Source organism: Alligator mississippiensis, chromosome 7 (genome assembly GCF_030867095.1).
Source record: "Alligator mississippiensis isolate rAllMis1 chromosome 7, rAllMis1, whole genome shotgun sequence".
Classification (NCBI taxonomy): domain Eukaryota; kingdom Metazoa; phylum Chordata; order Crocodylia; family Alligatoridae; genus Alligator; species Alligator mississippiensis.
The window spans coordinates 50,751,761-50,772,052 of NC_081830.1; the positions used below are offsets into that span (position 1 = coordinate 50,751,761).

General features: G+C 45.3%; 1 protein-coding gene across 3 annotated transcripts in view; it reads left to right on the forward strand.

Moving 5' to 3' along the window:
* Nucleotides 1-20,292, forward strand: part of ACSL3 (acyl-CoA synthetase long chain family member 3) — a 140,564-nt gene that overhangs the window by 17,720 nt on the left and 102,552 nt on the right. The window contains exons 1-2 of one of the 3 annotated variants that reach the window (XM_019491800.2): nucleotides 9,143-9,221; nucleotides 14,787-14,896. The exons of 1 other annotated variant lie outside the window; for it this stretch is intronic. The gene's annotated coding sequence lies outside the window, so the exon portion shown is untranslated. Of the gene's footprint in view, nucleotides 1-9,142; nucleotides 9,222-14,786; nucleotides 14,897-20,292 lie in introns of those variants that run through there. One more of the 3 variants, XM_006271176.4, reaches the window with a different exon arrangement.

The following is a 20,292-nucleotide window of genomic DNA, read 5'->3' on the forward strand; positions in this document are numbered from 1 at the left end:
CAATATCCTTTGTGATTATGTCAATTCACCAGTCGACTTCCAGAGCAGACAAGAACATAATTTTGGTATTGACATGTAAAAGGCAGGGTAGATTCGTACCATTTGGTATGTGTGTGTGTGAAAGAGAGAGAGAGAGATCACATCCTTTTGTGGGTTGAAGTTTGCTTCATCAGATTTTCTACTTGATTTCAGACTAACATGGTTAACTATGTCTCATTATCACGTAAACTACCTTTTAGTTAATGGAACCAACCAGTTTGGAATACAGGTGGCTGTTCCTATTTGAACTCTTCCAGATCAAGGAAAGAGAAGAGTCTGTTGCACTGTGGTTGTCCTTTAATAATTTTATTTTGTGGGGGGGAGAAAATAGAAATCCGCTAATGGAACAGTCTTAAGGGGACCTTACAAAGAAAGTTTAGCTTGGAGACTGTCCTTTACACCTAGTTGGACAGCAATTTTAACACTGCTGTTCTGACGGTATATTATAATAATGGGCAGGAGCTCTTCTCACACTTCACTACACACACAGAATTCTAGTTTACTATAAAATATATTTTGACTCAGCAATTCTAATGATTTGTTTCATAATACAAATATTTTTTTGAAAGTTGAATGTAAACCAGATAAGTAATTTTTGAGGTGTAAAGCTTTGGAGAATATCTTTGTTTTTTCTACTTTTGAAGGAAAAACATACTTTTGTCCCTTATTACATTTAGTTTAAATGTTCTTAAGGCTAAGTGAAAAACAGTGTAAAAGCCTGTTTCTGTAAAAATAAGTTGTTTTTATTTTTTAGCTCAATTGCGAATTGGTTGGTTATGATAATGAAAGGGATATTCAATTGTAAACCTGTAGGGAGACGGATAATGTTTGGTGTTGCAGAGATTAGTTTCCACAAATGATTGAATAAAAGCATACAGGCTTTGTGAGCAGACTATAATCTATGGAACTAGATAACACAGATTACAAAAAACTCCATTCATGGATGCTGCATTTCATATAGTTGCAGGTGAGCCAGTCTGCCCACTCTGCTCGCTTGCTTGCTATGGGGATGATTTCACAATATGTTTTTTAATTGCCAAATGAAAAATCTACCCGTAGGACAGGGATCAGCAACCAGAGCATGGCATGTGAGGCCATCTTGCTCAGCATGGTACATCTGGTCTGGGCTCTGGATGTGACAGGCAGCTGGGAAGGGTGTAACTTGTGTGCCAGGGTCCAGAGCCTCAGCTTGGCTTTGTGGCTGGCATGCATGCCTTGGGGCACACAGAGGGGAAGGGGCCAAGGTAGTGCTGCCACAACAAGAATCGGGTCCCTCACAGCTCCCTTATCTGCCCCTGGTGCGTTGAAATCTTCAAAGTCTAGGTTGTGGGATTTTTTTGTTACTTGGCCCAAAAATATTCACAACCCTTGCTCTAGGGAATATCACTTTTCTACTTTGAGAGAGAGTATGTGTTGGGAGCGGGGAGAGATGGAGGGTTGTGATTGTTGGCTCCCCGACTCCATGGGGAGTGGAAGAAGACTCTTTTTTTCTCTTTCCCTATTTGGCACCATTACATGAGAGCTACATGTGTCTTTTTTTTGTTTCTCACCATCATTGTGTTGGACATCTAAGTCAGTAAAAACTGATTTAGTGAAATACTGAAAGCCACCTTGTTTTCCAGGATCTATCACGTACATGTCAAATGTTATGCCAGTTTTCATTCTTTTTTTTAATTAAAGTCTTTATTGTAGAAGACTGGAGATCTGTGACATCCAAAACACCAAGCAAATGGAACTTGGAAGTTTTTAAACTAAATATATATATATTTTTTATTAACTGAAACTCTTGACAAATGTTGGTGAAGTCTTCAATTCAGTGGTTCTCAAACACTTTTTACACTTCAGGTATCCTTCTGTAACTTCTGTGAATTGAGTAGCACCCCATTCCAAAAACAAATTTTTATTACCTCCTCATACAGGGGCCAGATAGTGGTGGGTGGGAGGAGAGGAGTAGATAAGCAGGGATGAGTGTATACTTGTTTCCTTGCACAGTATAGGGGTTGGAAAGGGAGAAGGAGCAGCCAGGCAGGGACAAGTGTGTGCTTTGGTCTGGGCAGTGAGGGGGAACAACTGGGCTTGAACAGTTTGGCATTAGTACTGTTCAGCTGATATAACCCAGCCAGTGGTGATTTGGTCTGGGTATACTGTAAAATGTCACCCAAACAGATTAGGGTGCAATTTCTTAAGATCCTACACAATGGCTAAACATTCTCTCAGCTGTCGCATAGTTATTCTTCCTGGGAAACAGTTTTCTGCTCCATTACACAATGGAGTATTTCTCCCTCTGGGCATCTGCCTGCATTAATACCGCCCCCAGCCCACTCTGAGGCATCCATATACACCGCAAATGGATTATCAATGTCTGGATTTGCTAACATCAGATCTTGCCCTAGGAGCCTGTGCTTGCCTTCTCATTCCTTGTGACACCCAGGGTGCAACAGTACCTCTGTTGCAAATCGCTGCTCTAACCTCTGTCACATCTGAGAGAACTTCCAGTTGACAGTTTTGATTTGACATGAGGTCTGATTTTTTTTTTTGAGTTTTGATATGAGGCCTCACCAGAATGGCACACCAGTGGTATGGATGCCCTAATTCCTTTCAGCAACTGGCTAGGAAGTTCCTTCTTAATCACTCGTTCATTCAGTTAGTATTTTCCCTCATGATGTTCTTTTCTGCAAACTGTAATGTTTTATCTGAAATTTATTAAAGGAATTTGTTCTTAGCTTTGTTTCGTTTAACATCAGGGCTATTGCTGGTATGTTTACTTAAAGGCGTTTTATTTTGAGTTTGTCTGAGACACCACCAAAGCAAAAAATGTACAACCATCTTACTGAATGCATGCAGTGAAAATTCTTATCCTTAACATTTCTCTAAAGACTGAAAAATGTTGTTAAGTGGATGGTTAGATCTGCAGACTTCCAGGATCCACTGATATCCTTGCTGGTGCAAGATTTTGGAGTGGGGCAGGCAGGTATTTTCTTAAATGCATAACTTCAAGAAAAGAAATGGTTAGTTATTACTCTTGCAGAAGCTATAATTTGCCTAGAGATAAATGAAAATCCTTTTTATATAAATAAATGATACCAATGCAAATACATGTTCATTGTTTGCCTTGAAGACTACAAGCCCTTCAAAGCTTCATATGAAACTTTAGTAGAATTATGTTCCTACTTGAAGTCCTTCAAGGCTAATTTATGCTTCTGAAACTGAATTGCAGTCTTTGCTTTTCAACATATAAGTAGATATTCTGCTGCTGTATGTTGTCAGTTTGTGTATTGACCCATTCCTTTCACCCATTTGTCACTTGAAAGCAACAAACTATTGTGACCCTTACCATGTTAAGTTGACTACAAGTACTGCTTCCTTGAAGCTTCTAAAAGAGGGGAATAACATTTCAGAGAAATAAAGAGAGTTGTATTATAGAGGATCAAGCTATTATGTGGGTTGGTTTGTGTTGGGTTTCCCCCCCTTGCTTATCTGAAAGCAGAGTCTGCCTCCCAGTGGAAATACCTAGAAGATCTGATCTCAGATAATTAGAAAACTTTGGGGTTTCCAAGAGGCTATATTGGTTCTTGGACAATCATTCTACCTGTGGTATAGTTAGAGGACTGGGGATTATGAGACATTTTATTTTGTTCACTACTCCTGCTCTGCAACTTTTCCTGTGATGTTCTATTGGCAGTAGCCTTTCACTTTGCTTCCATCCATTTCGTTCTTTGCAAGGATTCATAGCTAAGTAATTTACTTGGAACAGACTCAACATCCCTATTATAATATATATGCATCGGAAAGTATTTTCTTGTTGTCTCTCTGCTTGTGTGCCATACCTTGGTGTAAATATGTACTTGTAAAAGGGAGTCTGCCCTAGGGATCCCTGAGCATGACCTCATCCTCTCACGACCTACAGCCTAATTACTCACTGCTTTAAGGACAGCTTCATGGCTTCCTCATCTCCCCTTTTAGCCTCATGGCTGCTGCCTGTCCAACCAGTTTCCCTTGTCTGGACTTTGGCCTACTTAGCTTCTGCCCCTTTCCCCTTGCTGGCTGCGTAGCTCAGACCTACTGTATTGGACCCAGCTTCTGGGCTCCAGCCCCAGCCCAATAGGATCCCATTCTATTGGGCTCTGGCTTGGGCTTTGGGTCCCTGACCCTGATCCTCACCCCTCTTGGGTGCTGTTCCACACCCCTACGATGATGGGCCTTTGGCTCTATCTCCACCCCTCTTGGGCACTGGGGTCCTGACCCTGCTTAGCCAGTACTTGCTCTGACTTTCTCAAGCTTTGGTTTTACCCCTTCACAAGTGCTGACTGTCAGTGCCCTGCCTGAGCCCTGGCTGGGTTCAAAACTGTCACATGGCCCTTGGGTACCTCTGGGGCTTCCAAAATCACCCCTTGCCACGGGTATAAACTGTAACAAAGGAATAAGGCCTCTGGCTGTAACACCAATGAACCCACTCTGGGTCCAGATGTAAATGGTGAGTACCTATCTGTACAAGGATTCCCCTTATCCTGGGTCATTCCTCTGCTAGACAGTAGCATTTTGTTTGCTTCCCCCAAGGTAGCAATCCTGGCCCTTCTGGCAAGGTAGGAGCTCTCCTGGCCCTTCTTGCTCTGGAACTCTTTCCTCTGAGCCTCAGAGCCAGAGTGTATGTGTAGGCAGAGGCCCTGAGCTTATATACATGCTAAGCCCTGCCTGCTTCTGCTCACCTGACTCAGCAGTCATCATCACAAGTGTGCTCACTCTGACCCTAAGGCCCTGCCTGCTGCTTAGCTGTTGTTTGCAGCTCTTAGCCCCTGAGCAACCTGGCTGATTGTCCCTAATGCCTATCATTTGCTGGCTTTTGTCTACAATTCAGCTAGCCAGGTAGCTAGTTCCTTAGCTGTTCATTTTCCCTGAGCCAGCTTACCCTGCTACAGTTTCCTCTTAAGTAATAGGAACTTTCTGGCTGCCTGTTAGTCCCTTATGTGTTGCATTATTTGCATGACTGTTTTACTACTACAGTACATTTTATATATACTGTATGTCAAGGATATGGGCAGTTAGACTACTAATCCCTTAATGTGAAAACTTGACATTTAAAAGGTTTCTCAAACAGTGAAATTCCCTCCTAAAAATGGTGTTTAATATTGACGGTTTGTTTTCCCCCTCCCTTAGATTGAAAATAAATATATATATATATATTCAATATGTATGTCTCCACCTTATGAACATGGAGGTACAAAACTAAACATGTAGGTAACTGGAAACCAGTTCCTCAAAGCCTTTCAAAGTTTAGATGATAATTTTTCTGGAGTTGCTTCAAATCGGCAGGTCCTGCTTCAAATCGTTTTCAGATCAGCAAATCCTGACAATCTCCACCCCAGAGTGCTGAGGGAATTAGCAGAGGTCATTGTGGGACCCCTGGCACAGTTTTATGAGCACTCGTGGTGCTCTGGTGAGGTGCCAGAGGGCTGGAAAAGGGGCAGTGTGGTCCCCATTTTCAAAAAAGGGAGGAAGGAGGACCCAGGAAATTATAGGTCTGTTAGCCTTACCTTGGTCCTGGGGAAGCTGTTTGAGAAAATGATCCAGGAGCACATCTGCAAGGGACCAGCGGGGGAGATTATGCTTAGGGACAATCAACATGGGTTCATTAGAGGCAGGTCCCGTCAGACCAACCTGGTTGCCTTCTACAACTGGGTCACAAAAGCCCTGGACGCAGGTGCTGCAGTGGATGTAGTCTTTCTGGACTTTAGGAAGGCCTTAGACACTGCCTTTCACCCCATTCTCATTAAAATATTAGGCGACTGTGGTGTTGATGCCCACACAGTCAGATGGATCGCAAATTGGCTGGAAGGCTGCACCCAGAGAGTGGTGGTGGATGGGTCATTTTCGACCTGGAGGGATGTGGGCGGTGGGGTCCCCCAGGGCTCGGTGCTCGGGCCTGTACTGTTCAACATCTTCATCAGCGACTCGGACGAGGGGGGTGAAAAACACTTTGTTCAAATTCATGGATGACACTAAGATGTGGGGAGAAGTGGGCATGCTAGAAGGGAGGGACAGGCTGCAATTGGATCTGGACAGGTTACAGGGGTGGACGGATGAGAATAAGATGGGATTCAGTACTGACAAGTGCAAGGTATTGCACCTAGGGAGAAAGAACCAGAAGCATACCTGCAGGCTGGAGAACTCCTTTCTTGTCAGAATAGAGGCAGAAAAGGATCTTGGAGTCGTTATAGACTCCAAGATGAACATGGCTGCCAATGTGAGGACGTGATCAATAAGGCTAACTGCATGTTGTCATGCATCCACAGATGCATCACAAGGAGGTCCAAGGAGGTGATCCTCCCCCTCTATGCGACATTGGTCAGGCTGCAGTTGGAGTACTGTGTCCAGTTCTGGGCGCCGCACTTCAGGAGGGATGTGGACAACATGGAGAGGGTCCAGAGGAGGGCCACTCGCATGATCAGGGGGCAGCAGGGCAGGCCCTACGAGGAGAGGCTACGTGGAGGCTGAACAGGTTCAGGTCCCAAGAGAAGGCTGAGAGGGATCTGGTGGCTGTCTGTAAACTGGCCAAGGGAGAGCAGCAGGCAATGGGAGAGTCGTTGTTCCCCCGAGCACTACTGGGAGTAACAAGGAATAATGACCATAAGTTGACAGAGTAGATTCAGGCTAGGTATCAGGAAGCACTACTTCACAGTCAGGGTGGCTAGGAGCTGGAACCAACTTCCAAGGGAAATGGTGCTCGCTTCTACCCCGGGGGGGGGGGGAGAGGTCTTCAAAAGGAGGCTAGATAGACACCTTGCTGGGGTTGTTTGACCCCAGTACTCTTTCCTGCCCATGGCAGGGGGTTGGACTTCATGATCTGCTCAGGTCCCTTTTGACCCTACCCTACCAACTACTGTCAACTATGCTTGACTATCTTACCCAATGTTACTACTTTTATGCTTCAGAGCTACCTGTAGATGCTGTTTTGTTTTATACTTCAAAGTGTTTTGATAACTATATTTCTATGAGAAAGTTAAGGGGCATGAGTTAGCTACACTTGATAAATCCATGCATCCAGCTAATCAGCAATGAATAAGACATTCATATCCATGAAGCAGTGTGGCAGAATGGGCAGAGCAGAAGACAAACTTACAAGAGCTGGGTTCTTTTTCTGCCTTGGCCCTGATCTGCTGAATGACTTTGGGCAAGTTAGTTCACCTTTCTGTAGCTCCCATTTTAATGATGCTGGCTTTCTTTGTACAATGCTTAGAGCTCCATGAATGAAAAAGAGTGCATTTGTTGTAAGGGTGGTGGTAGTAGTAGCAGGGCTTATTCATCAAAGTATGCAAAATGTAACGCTTCAGTTAAAAAAAAAAAATGGTTTCTAACTCAGTCTGAAGAAAACCTTTTAAAATATGGCATTGGTGGATCTCAGTAATGTTGTATGTGAAGTACAGTGTACTTCCATTTTAAGTGCAGCGATTTGGGAATAGAAAAAAGTTGATATGCTTGGAGCATGCACTTATCCAAACTCAGTATGAACAATATTTATTAACTACAAGACAGCTGCAGTAAGTGTTTTGCACCTTTTTAAGGCTCGTTACCTTGTTTCTTAGAGCAGAGCATCTTTTGTTTGTAATAACAGGCTTGAAATAGACAGAATCTAGTAATATTAGTGCCACTTCAGAAGCTTTGAAATTGATGGTACGTGGAATACGGTCTCCTTATAAAGTCGGCAGTGGGGCACTTAGGTGGTCTCTAATCACTATACAACAGGGTGACGCTGGGTATGTGGAACAGATTATCTGTTGGGTAGGGGGTCTTACGCCATTCCCTAAAGCCAGATGGTACTAGATATGCTTGGATTATATAGGTTACTGAAGTGGCTGGGCTTTGGGTAGCAGTTATGGGTGCAGGTGTTGCTACCACCGTCCACTGACTCTCTTGGTAATAAATCCTGTACCTGCCCACGCTGGGGATGAAGTTTCTATTAGTGACTCTCAATCAGGTTGCTGCAGCATCCTGCGGGTTCCATGATATTCTTTCAAGGGTAGTGTAACATTAGCTGCACTAGGAATATAAACACCTACACATGATTCACAAGATTAGATAACCAAGCATGTACTGTAGTAATAGCACCATTCAGCTGAATTGTGAGGGTTTTGGGGGAGAGTTTTTTGTTGTTTTTTTTTTAGGGACTCTTTTTTTTAAAGTTAAGTTTTTGCTTTTTAATGCTTACTTACAAGCTTGGGCAAAGGGGATAGTTATAATTATTCTCCAGACTTCTTTCTTCCCCATCTATTAGAGGATTTGTGCAGGACTTTTTCCCAATGTTTTGAGGGAAAACTAAATTAGCGGGTGGGATTTTTGCTCTTTCTTGTGTCTTTTTTTTCCTCTGGAAACTAGTAACAGAGAAGTATTTCCATTCCAGGATCAGCCTGTGGGCCAAGCTGGGCAGGACAGTGAAACCCATATAGTTTCTTGAATAGCAACCAAAGCTGGTGGTTACACCAGGCCTTCTTACCCTGTAGTTCTAAGAGTTTATGGCCAACTGAAGGTGACTTGGGCAGCTGACCTACCTCCCAAGCAGCACGTACCTAGACTGCTGGTGGCCCCCCGTGAACTTTTAGTATCCGGCTGCCCTTTGTCAGAGATAATGGTGTTGATAAACATTACCGCTTCCGGCCCCTCTTTCTGTCTGGACTGGACACAGGCGTGGGCGAACCGGGGGTCCAGACTATCAAACGTTGATAGTTCGGGGAGTGTTGCAACACTGGGGGGAGGGGGTGGGAATACCAAGACACATTTTCTAAAGTCTTAACACAGAGAGAACTTCCCCACAGGGGAGAGCCCCTCCTCATCTAAACCGGCAGGGAGAGCCGAGAGCAGAGCTTGTGGAAGGGTTTTGCGGTGTGCTTTATTGAGCCATTGCCTCAATCTTCAGGTCCCGAAATCGGCGCGGGTCCCTCCGTCGTTGGAGCCCGGGCGCGGCGCGTGAAGCGGGAGGCCGGGCCGGGCCTGGCCGGGTCGGGCCGGTCCGCGCCGCCGCAGTGCGAGAGGGGCGTCTCGCCACACGCTGGGGCGGGGTAGGGGGGGAGTGGCCTCGCGCGACCGCGTCACAAAGCGGATTTCCCGTTGCTACGGAGACGCCGCCCCGCGCCCGTTGGGTGAATGGCAGAGCGCGCTGCCGGCGGAGCGGCCGCGGGGCGGGGGCGCAGGTAAGGGGAGAGGGATGACTGCCCTGGGGGCCCCCACACGGCCACGCGGAGATCTCGCTGTCTCCTCCAGACGGGTTTTGTTCTTTAGGCTGAGGCCGCTTCTGCTCAGCGCGGGGGCTCTCCGGTTTCCCAACAGCCCCGCCTGACTTTCGTTTTCAAGACCCGGCATCTGCACGGAGCTGACTGATTAACTTGGGGACCTGGGATTCTTCCCATGGGAAGTCCCTCAGACCAGAGCCCACCTCCCGCCTCCTGGTGGAAGAGTTTCCTCGCTGAGATGTGTTACTGCCTGGGAGATGCGGATGGTAGGGGAGCAGTGCCAAAACACTGGGTGAGGGGCCTGCTCCTGCTCCTTACTCTGCCGATGAGCAACTCAAAAGCCTTTGAACCTTACTGTGAGCTTCAGACGCATGACACCAGTAGTCTGTTCCACAGTCCCTAGCCCACCTCAAAATGCCAGACTCCATTTTTTTTAAGGGGTTAAATTTTAAAGCATCCTAGTGACAACTTATTGGGCTTCACTGGATGTAGTTGTCCATGTGAATTTTATAACTGGACTTCTGTAAAACCAGTTTGGCTGCTAATAAGTATTCTTAATATTAGAACCATTCCTCTCCCACCAAAGATCTGAATAATACCAATTTCTTGATCTCTTTAGGAAACATCTTGTTAAAAAATACTTTTTAGGAATCAAATAAGTAGTGACTGACACCTCAACTAGTGGATTCCAGCTGAAATAGACTAGAATGTAGTGCTGTAATTTAAAAGGAAAAAAGGAAATCCCTCTAGATGAAAACTTTCAGAGACAAACTTTACTTTGAAGTTTCTGTGTTACAAGGCTTGTTCGTTTTCTTGGATGCTTTTGGTTTAAAAAAAACAGCCGTAGTGTAACACATTAACATGCCTCCTTTTCCCCCCCCATCAACCTTCCCTCCCCACAAAACTTAAGATAATGTTTGCAAATGAGACCTGTGTTTAGAGCCTCTTATCTACTTTTTTTCTGAATATTCATAAAAAACAGTTTTGTTCAAAAGATTTACTGGATCTGAAAATGTAACGAATATTCAGGAATCTATCTGTTTGCCAGTATGACATGAACTTTGGGTTTGGCCATCTTGAAATCTTGGGTCATCTATTTGGAGAAAGCTGAGTGAGTTGTGTAACCAGTGATATAGCAGGAATAATGAATACTTAGAGCAAACAGTTAAGTAGATCATAATCTTTCCTACCAAAGTATTTCAGCTTATTTCCACAGATGTGGATAATCATCAAACTTGTAGCATTTTCAGACAATTTACAACCAGATCTGCACCCCTTTGAACAGTCTACAGTTGCTGAATATATAGGTTCAGGTTGTAGAGTTTAAGAGTAAATGAAACATCAATGTTTATTGAAGTACGGTCAACATATGATTACTGCTATGAAGTTTGCCTTAGAAATATTTCATCAGTGAAATGCAACTTTTTAAATAAAAATTTTGATTGTCTGAGAGTAAGGAAGGCAGTAAATTGGACATGAGACATTAATGTTTAATGTTTACATTAATGTTTTCCAGACTCCTGGTTGTTCATGACTTTATTTGTGATCAAGAAGGAAGCACTAGCACTGTTATCATGCATTACAATGGGGCATATTGTGGGGCAGCATTAGCCTTGCATTTTTGTTCGTCGTGTTTAATGTTTACCCATTTTATTTTGCATGCCTACATCTGACATGTACTTAAACGTGAAAAAAAAAAAGTGTACATAAATTTAAACGGAACTTTTGAAAGTGTGTCTTTTAAAATGATTCTTATTTTCTTAATATTTGTGGTTGCCTAACATCTTCTGATGGTATAAAGGTCTTCACATCAGATTTGCTCCAATTTACTCCATTGTTTTTCTGTATCTATGTAGTTACTTACCCCACAGTATAGAGGGTGCAGTACTCTACCACACCAGAATGGTAGTGTTTCTTGTTCACTTTACACTTGTAGAAACTCTTATACTAAGAGTAAGGCAGTGGTGACTTTGTTCTTAAAAAACCCTTACGTAGAAACAGTTTACACCAACAGAAACTCCTTTTGTCAGCATGGCTTTGTTCATGCCAGTTCCCAAAGTGAAATGTGTTACCAAAAGGACTATTTACTGTTATCAGCTGCATTGACTTTGAGCGGAAAGTATGCCTATGACAGCTAATTTGTTTTTAACTGAAGACAAGATCTTGAAAGGTTGGCCTACTATGAGAAGATCTCACTGTTTTAGAACATAGGTTTCCATATGCAGTTTATCTTAATGACTTCAGTATTGAGATTTGCACCTGACAAGATGTTTTTTCAAACAGGCAGTGGAAATTTTTTTGAGGTTTGAGAGTGATGCTGATGATAAATTTGGTAGGCCCTATTCTCAGCTGAAGTAAATTGATGTAGCTCCAGTGGAATCAATTGGTGCTGTCCAAAAATAGGTCCGTGTGTGGTGGTGGTGGTGGTGTGTGGTGGTTTGTTTTTTGGGGTTTTGTGTAATGTTTTTTTTTTTCCAAACTACTATAGTATTTTCTCAGGATGAGTAAGGGACACAAATATACCTGTTTATGGCTCTTATTTTAAGTCTTTAGTAATATAACTGGGATGAAGTAACACTGTCCGTTTTTTCCTAAACAAGATGAAAACAAAACAAACCAAAAGATCAGTGACATATTTTGTAATAATAGATAAGTATTTTTCAGTTTGATTGCTTGGATCGATGTGATTTTTTTAAAAAAAAATTGTATTTACACAAGTCCAAGATTACTTGGAATTTAAGATGACCCTCCCCTTCCCATAAGTAGATTCTATTGTAATTTTCCATGTAAAGAATCTCATTATTGGGGTGGGGGTCATCTTCATTCTTCCCTTCATACTGCCGAGGCAGAGAAAAAACTTTGGTAGAGGGGCAGGTGGCTTGATTTCTACTCTCTACCCCCTCTGTGCCTATGCCTGTTCCCCTCCGTCCCCCTCTCCCCCCCCTCATCCTCTAGCCACTTGCCCTTAGGTTCTGTGGCCCTTGCAGAAAGGCCTCGTTCCAGGGTAGTTAGTGGCAGCAGTTGCAGTCCCAGGCTTGGCCCAGGCAGGCAGGCTGAGTGGCAATAGCTTTGGATGGCCTGCAGGGCAGGATCTGGGTAAGCAGTTGGTGGGGACAGGCTGTGTAGTCTTCCCTGCTCTCCTTCTAAGCCACACACTATGGGTTCCCCTTGTCTGCCCATTTCACCCCTCACAGTATGCAGTGTTCCCCAGGTGCTCCCCATTTAATGTATAGTTTCCCCTGTGATTCCCCTGCAGCATGAGCCACCCTGTCCTGGGGCAGGTGGCAGCTTGGCCCCAGTTTTGCCCTAGGCCTGGAGCTGTAGTAGTCTCCTGCTCCAGTTAGTACTCAAATCTAAGACAAAGCTTTCCTCTACCCTGCTGTTCATTAGAAGGGGAAAAAACATTGTCTTGGATTCCAGTAAATATAGTATTTGTACCATTTTTTTTCTTTATTTTGGTCAACTTGGGCCTTGAAATGCATCACTTTCTGCCTGATTTTTGAAACCTCCCTCTGGAGAATTAGTTGGAAACCAAGATTTCCTTAGCCCAGGAATGGGCAAGTATTTTGGCTGAAGGGCTGCTTAACAAGTTTTGGCAAGCTGTCAAAGGGCTGCATGGGTAAATCTGCCCCTTGATGCCCTGCCCCCTAACCATATCGGTTGCCATATTGAAAGTCCTGCCCCCCTAACTCCTGACTTTTGCCACCGGAAGTCCCCCCCCCTTGCTCCTGGAAGGATTCCTTTTGGCAAGTGGGGTTGCCATCTTGGAACTGGCAAAAAAACCCCCAAATTGTATTCTAAAAATCAAACATCTACTACAACATACATTTATTTGATTAAAAAAAAATATTTTTGTCCTGATTTCACATGCGTTTGTTTAGTATACATAAAGGTGATTGTATAATAACTTAAAATGAAGTCTTACTTTTGTATATTGTGGGGGGGGTTGGGAGGATATAGGTTTGTGGGGGGCTGTGGGTGTGTATATGTGGAGTGTGGGGGAGGGTATGGGTTTGTGGGGGGTGTGGGTGGGTATGGGGTGGGGGAGCATGTGGGTATGCCTATGTGGGGTGTGGGTGAGTATGCCTCTGCTGGCCCTGGGACACCGGCACTGGTCCTGCGTTCCTGCCCGCTTCCTGCCACTCCTTCCCTGACCTGCTGCTGCTGTTATCACTATTTCCCCACTTTCCTGCCCACCACCAATGCTTTTCCCTGCCCTTCCCCCCTGCCTATCCATCTGCCACTCCAGCGGAACGCAGTTCCCGGCTGCACGGTCCGGGCTGCAGAACACAGCAAGAGCCAGCTGGAAACCATAGGCATAGGGTGGGGCCGGGAGGGCCTTGCTGCTGCTGCCAGTGGATCTTGCTGCCCCTGGGTCCTGCTGCTGGCTCCTCTTGTGTCCTGCTGCTGCTGGCACCTCATCAGTTTAGACAGGCAGTCATAGGCAGATAACAATTTTCTAAATTTTTTAGGGGCCTCACGGGCTGTATTATGCCTGCCTTAGTCCCTTTTTCTTTGTTCGCACTCTAATTTACGTTCCATATGTGTTACATCTGGCAATATATTGAGTCAAACAAACTGACAGTATGGAATTTTCAATACTTTCCTTATCTTGGTAGTAAATTTCTTTGTTATGAGTTAAAAGGAAAAAAAAAATCTCGAGTATTCAATTTCAGCCACTATATAACTCTAATATTATAAAAGCCTAAGTCTATCTGTCTGTCTAACACTTTATTTGTGCTCTGATTGGCTGACAAACAGCAAATCACAGCGTGAAGAAGCATTCGGGCAGGTGGCAGCCCACCACCATGATGGTGGGGATACAGGGGATGGAGTTGGGGGGGAGGTTTCACCCCCTGCCTTGCTCCATGGAGGCAGTGGCAACGGAGTGGACGGAATAGGGGGGGTGCAGCACTGGCTTCACCCCCCCCCCCCCCCCGGCTCCCTGTAGGTGGCAACGATGGAGCGGAGGGCAGGAGGGGACGGGACGAAGCCACCAGAGCTGGATTTGCCCCCCCACTTTGCTCCTTGGAGGTAACAGAGGTGGTGCAGGGGAGGGGAGTGGGGTTGAGATGCCGTGGTGGGGCAAAGCCACCGGCACTGGCCTCAGCTTGCCCTTCTCCACCTTCTGTCGTTGCCACCTGCAGGGCCGGCCCTGGTGGTGGGGAAGGAAGGAGCAGGCCTATGCACGTTCCTGCCCTCCCCCTACTGCCACGGTGGGGAATGGGAGAGTGCTCCCCACCTTCCGCTTGGAGTCTGGGACCAGGCCCAGGCCCTGCATGAGGAGAGGAGTGGGCCCGGACCCCAAGCAGCAGGAGGTAATGGGGGAGTGGGCCCGGATGGTGGGGTGGGCATGGGGCTCTGTCCCTGCCTGCCTTCCCCCCCCCCCCCCCCCCCTTAATTCTTGACAGGCAGTTGGCTAGTTTGTGTATAGTAACTTTGGAAATCTAATGGAACAAATTAGGTGAAAGTACAACCTATATGCTTTTGTAACTGCCTTATGTAATTAGGATTTTTCATTTCTAGATTTCAGCGTTGTTTCCTGCCTGTAACAACTTCTTTTGGATAAGTTGAGAGTTGAAGCGTCTGGCACCAGCTGTCACACCAATACCTGCCATGATGAAAAGTTGCATAAGGTTCCCTTTTTCTTTAAACTTTCACCTTTTATTTTGGTGTAGCTGTTCCAAGATAAGCTGGTCAATTAGCAAGTGCATTCTTGTGGAGATTTCTGTTTCTCACTTAGCAGAAGTTTGATTCTGAAAGTAAACAGTAAATTAGGATTAGTATGGGGTCAAATCAGAGGTTATATTCTAAGATGAATCAGCCCTGGCAACTGTTAGTTCATTTCCCAAACACTTAAAAGGCTATGCCACCTCACTCCCACTGTTTTGAGTGGGTGAAAGGGGAAAACATAGCATTTCTTTCTGCATCTCTCGCATTTGGTTGCTGCTCATTCAAGACCTATATCTGGTACAGCAATGTACTGGCTGTATTGTATAAATACACTCACTTCCGTAACACTGGAAGCAGTATTTTTGCATAGAGCAGCAGCTTCTTTTTCCTTAAAGATTTAGCTTCAGTTGACAATTTATTTTGTATTGTGTATGCCATATTCAGGACCTGTTTCTAAAGGAGTATCACAAAAACAAGATTGATATGGCTGCTTGATACTTCAAGGCGAACATGTTTGAGACTCATCCTTAGAAAATGGGTTAGACTGACTTGTATTAGATTTTCACGTTTAACAGTGAGAATTTTGGATTGCCAGATTATGGTTTCAAAAACTATATCTTAAAAGGCACTTTTGATTTGGCATATGGGCTTATATGTGGGAAACTTTCTCACCCTGAGTGATTGGGTAAGGTTTACAGTGTGCAGATGGGTAAGATTGGGTAAGATGTACAATGATGAAATCCCTGTCTCTCTGAAGTTGCTGTGGGCGTTTACCATCACTTTCATGGTGGTAGGACTTAACACAGAAATATAAATATAGAATATAGCTCATTTTCTATTAAAGTATTGGTCTTTTATTTGTTTTTAAAAGACAAATGGCAGTTTAAAAGTGATTCCTCCAGCCAAAATTAGCAATTCCCAATTTTGCCTGAAGTTCCAATTTTTATTAAAAATTTTATGCTTTTTGGAAACTCTTATTAAATGTCATATCTAATAAGATTTTGGTTAAAAAATGGGTAACCATTTGATATCTTTTACTTCTAGGGAAATATTTTAAAGAAAGTATTTTTGAAAATTTTAAATAAAAAATGTCTGTTCCAAGTCCTTCCAACCTTCCAATGAAAATAATTTTGAGAAATTACCAGAAATTTTGTTCACTTTTTTCATCTAACTCTGTTGTTTGGTTAATACTTCGAGTGTCTGGAATAGCTAGTGCAGTGTTCCTTAACCTTCTTAGATTCAAGGTATCCTTTTGTAACTTTTCTGAATTTAGTGGGTCCCCAATTGAGAAGCACAGTTGTACTGCCTCAGCTTACCTCAATGGTTCACAAGTAGGGTATTGTTGCCACACCACTGCAACCAGGTGAAACCAGTTGTGGTTCTTCTGAGAGTGGTGATTAATCCTATGGGATGGAAAGCATTACCACGTTTGAGCAAATGGAACCAGAGGAGTACCTCTTTACAGTGTCCCATTTGTACCCCTTTCCCTGGCAGGAAAAAAATTACTAAAGGAAAGTGGGGGGACCCAGAAAAGCTTCTCTTTTTTTACACGCTTAGGAATATGTTATCAAATTGGACTGGTAAGGTCCTAATTAACAAGCACAGAAATTTTGTATCTACCAGACTAAAAAGTTGATTGTCCAGTTACAAGAGGTAGATACCATTGTAGTGTTAAAGATGGAAAAAATTGAGCCATTGCTGACCTCAGTTTTACAAAATTTCATAGATTTCATAAACGTTAGGGCTAGAAGGGACCTCGAAGATGATCAAGTCCAGCCCCCTGCCCCAGGGGCAGGAAGTCAGCTAGAGTCAAAAGATCCCAGCAAGGTAAGAATTCAAGCGTTCCTTGAATGAGTCCAGAGCAGGTACCTGCACCATTTCTGGAGAGTCTAAAATTTCTTGGGGTCTCAGACCGTAAAGAAATTTTTTCTTATGTCCAGTCTAAAATGGTGTTGTAGGAGTTTGACTGTTGGTCCTTGTTTTTCCTTGGGGCGCTCTGGTGAACAGATGTTCTCCCAGATCCTGATGTATACCCCTTATGCTTTTATAAGCAGCCACCAGGTCCCTCCAAGCCTGTGCTTCTCCAGGCTGAAGAGTCCCATGGCTCTCAGCCTCTCTTCATAAGGCCTGTTCTCATGCCCTCTGATCATGTGTGTGGCTCTCCTCTGGACTTTCTCATCCTTCTTGAATTGTGGAGTCCAGAATTGGATGCAGTACTCCAGCTGTGGCCTCACCAAGGCCGAGTACAGTGGTAGGATGACATCCTGAGATTTACTTGAGAAGCATCTGTAGATGCGAGCCAGGATTTTGTTTGCTTTACCAGCTGCAACATCGCACTGGTGGGTTATGTTCATCTTGTGGTTAATAATAACCGCCAAGTGTTTTTCAGCAGTGGTGCTAGCAAGCATAGCACTGCCGAGCCTATAAGCATGCTGCAGGGTTTTTTTTTTCCCCCTCCCCCCCCCCCCCCCCGAGGTAGAGTACCTTACATTTATCGGTATTGAACGTCATCAGGTTTGTGTCCGCCCACTTACTAAGCTTATCTAAGTCCGCCTGGATCACTAGCCTGTTGTCAGGTGTGGACGCTATGCTCCAAAGTTTAGTATCATCAGCGAACTTAGCCAGTGTGCTTCTGACACCAATGTCCACATCGTTGATAAAGATGTTAAAGAGAACCAGTCCAAGGACACAGCCTTGGGGGACGCCACTGGTCATGGAGCACCATAATGATTCACTGCCATTGGCTACTACCCTTTGGGTCCGACCTCGGCGCCAATTTCCCAGCCATTGGACTGTGGTGTAGCTGAGGCCACAGCTAGTCAATTTTTCCATGAGGATGTCATGAGACACCAGATCAAAGATTTTTTTTAAAGTCTAGATGTATGGCATCAATCTCTTCTCCCTTGTCCAGGTGATACGTCACCTCGGCATAGAAGGAGATGAGATTGGTCAGGCAAGACCTACCCGTGCTGGCTGTTCCTCAGGATGTTGCCCTCAGCCATCTTTTCCAGAAGGGCCTCCTTGATAATTTTCTTGAGAATCTTACCAGGGATTGAGGTCAATCTGATTGGCCTGTAATTCCCAGAATCTGCTTTCTGCCCTTTCTTGAAGATGGGTACTGTATTGGCCTTCTTCCAGTCTTCAGGTAGTTTACCTGAGCACCACAAGTTTTTGAATATTTTTGCCAATGGTTGGGCTATGACACCTGCCAGCTCCTTGAGTACCCTAGGGTGTAATCTGTCAGGACCAGTTGACTTGAAGGTGTTCAGCCCTCAAGGTGATCCTTTACTAGATCAACAGAGATGCTAGTTATAAATACGCCCTCGCTCCGGCTGTCCTGCATCTTGCTAGGCAGGGCGGACTCATTGGACTGATGAAAGGCTGACCCAAAGTACCCATTAAGCAGGTTGGCCTTTTCCTGGGTGTCGGTTATCGGCTGTCCCATTTGGTTTAGCAGGGGTCCAGTGTTACCCTTGCTTTTTTTTTCTGACTCCCTACGTATCTGAAAAAAGACTTTTTGTTATCCTTGATATGTGAAGCCACATGGAGCTTGGATGCAGCCTTGGCTTTCCTGATCCACTTCCTGCAGGTACGGACTAGTCCTGAGTACTCCTTCTTGGTGGTAATTCCAGACTTCCATCCTTTATAAGTCTCTTTTGAGGCGTAGGAGGTCCTCAAGTTCCGTGCTGAGCCAGGGGGATTGCTGAGTGCTTTTGCTACCCTTCCTCTGAGATGGGAAGGCCATCCCTTGTGCTGTCGGGATCGCTTCCTTGAGGAGCAACCTCTCCTCTTGGGCTCCTCTTCCTGTCAAGTTGTGGTCCCATTAGGGCCTTGACAATGAGCCTCCTGAGCTTGTCAAAGTCAGCTTTCCTGAAGTCGAGGACCTCTGTATTGCTGACTGACTTGCCAGCTTTGTGATGGATAGTAAAGGTGATCAGCTCGTAGTCACTATCTCCCAGCTTTCCATCGATTCTTAGGTCACTGACTATGTCACCCCCTTTGGCCAGTACCTGGTCCAGCAACGCTTGACCTCTTGTCAGCCCATAGACTTCTTGAGTCAGGTAGAGCTCATCCGCGCACATGAGGAAGCTTTGCGACCAATCGGATTTGGCCGAATACTCTTCATATGAGAGGTCCGGGTAGTTATGGTCTCCCATGACAACCATGCACCGAGAGCGTGCAGCCTCAGCCAGTTCCCTGGTGAATTCCTGGTCCAGCTCTTGTTTCTGTTTAGGAGGTCTGTAATAGACTCCTACCATGACATCCCCTGAGCCACGTTCCCCACGTATTTTAACCCAGAGAGACGCCGGTCATCCTTCCTGGGTGCCAATGTCAATTTGTAGGGACATGTAGCTGTCCTTAATATAGAGGGCTACCCCCACCTCCCCTTTTATCTTCATGATCTTGCCTGTACAGGGTATAGCCATCTATACCTGTGGCCCAGTCATAGGTGGAGTCCCACCAGGTCTCCATTATCCCTATGAGGTCATAATCATTCTTGCTTAGTAGGAGGACCAGTTCCTCCTGTTTAATCCCGAAGCTTCTGGCATTGGTGTACAGGCAGGCAAGTGTCCCATTCGGGGCCCCTGCCTTCCCTACAGATTGTTTCAGAGCTAGGGTAGGGGTGGGTTCCCTACCCACCCCTTGTAAACCCTTTACCCTTTGCTGGATTTACAAGGGTTGCCCAGTGAGTGGGCTTGCAGTGGTGATAATCCCCCGCAACCCCCTACGGGCTTAGTTTAAAGCCCGGTCGAGCAGGTCAGCCAGTCTGGCTGGGGAGAGCCTCCTCCCCAGCGGGGTGAGGTGGAGGCTGTCTCTCCCCAGCAAACCACTGCCTCTCTCACCAAAGAGCGGACTGTGATCATGGAAGCCAAAGCCTTCATGATGAAACCAGCACCGTAGTCTTTGGTTGACTACCTCAACCCGTCTCTCCTCCTCACTCCTCCTGGTTGTGGGTCATGGGTGGAGGACGAAGACCACCTGCACCCCTAAGCCCCTCTCCCAGAGCCCTGTAGTCTCTCATGATACAGCTGGGATTGCTCTGAGCTGTGTCATTTGTGCCCACATGGATAAGGTGCGTAGGGTAGTGGTTGGAGGGCTGGATAGTCTTCGGGATACTCTCTTCTATGTCTTGGATGCTGGCCCCCGGGAAGTAGCAGACTGCCCGGACTAGGGGGTTGGGGCTGCAGATTGCTCTCTCAGGAGGGAGTCTCCCATGGTGACCACTCTGCATTTTGTCTTAGGGAGAGTAGGGGTGGGTGATCTTCTCATGTCTGCAGGAGCTGGCAGCTCTGCAGGCTCTACTGGGGCTGCAAGAGGTTCGTACCTGTTGCCAAGCTCCAAAGGGGAGGGGACCTTG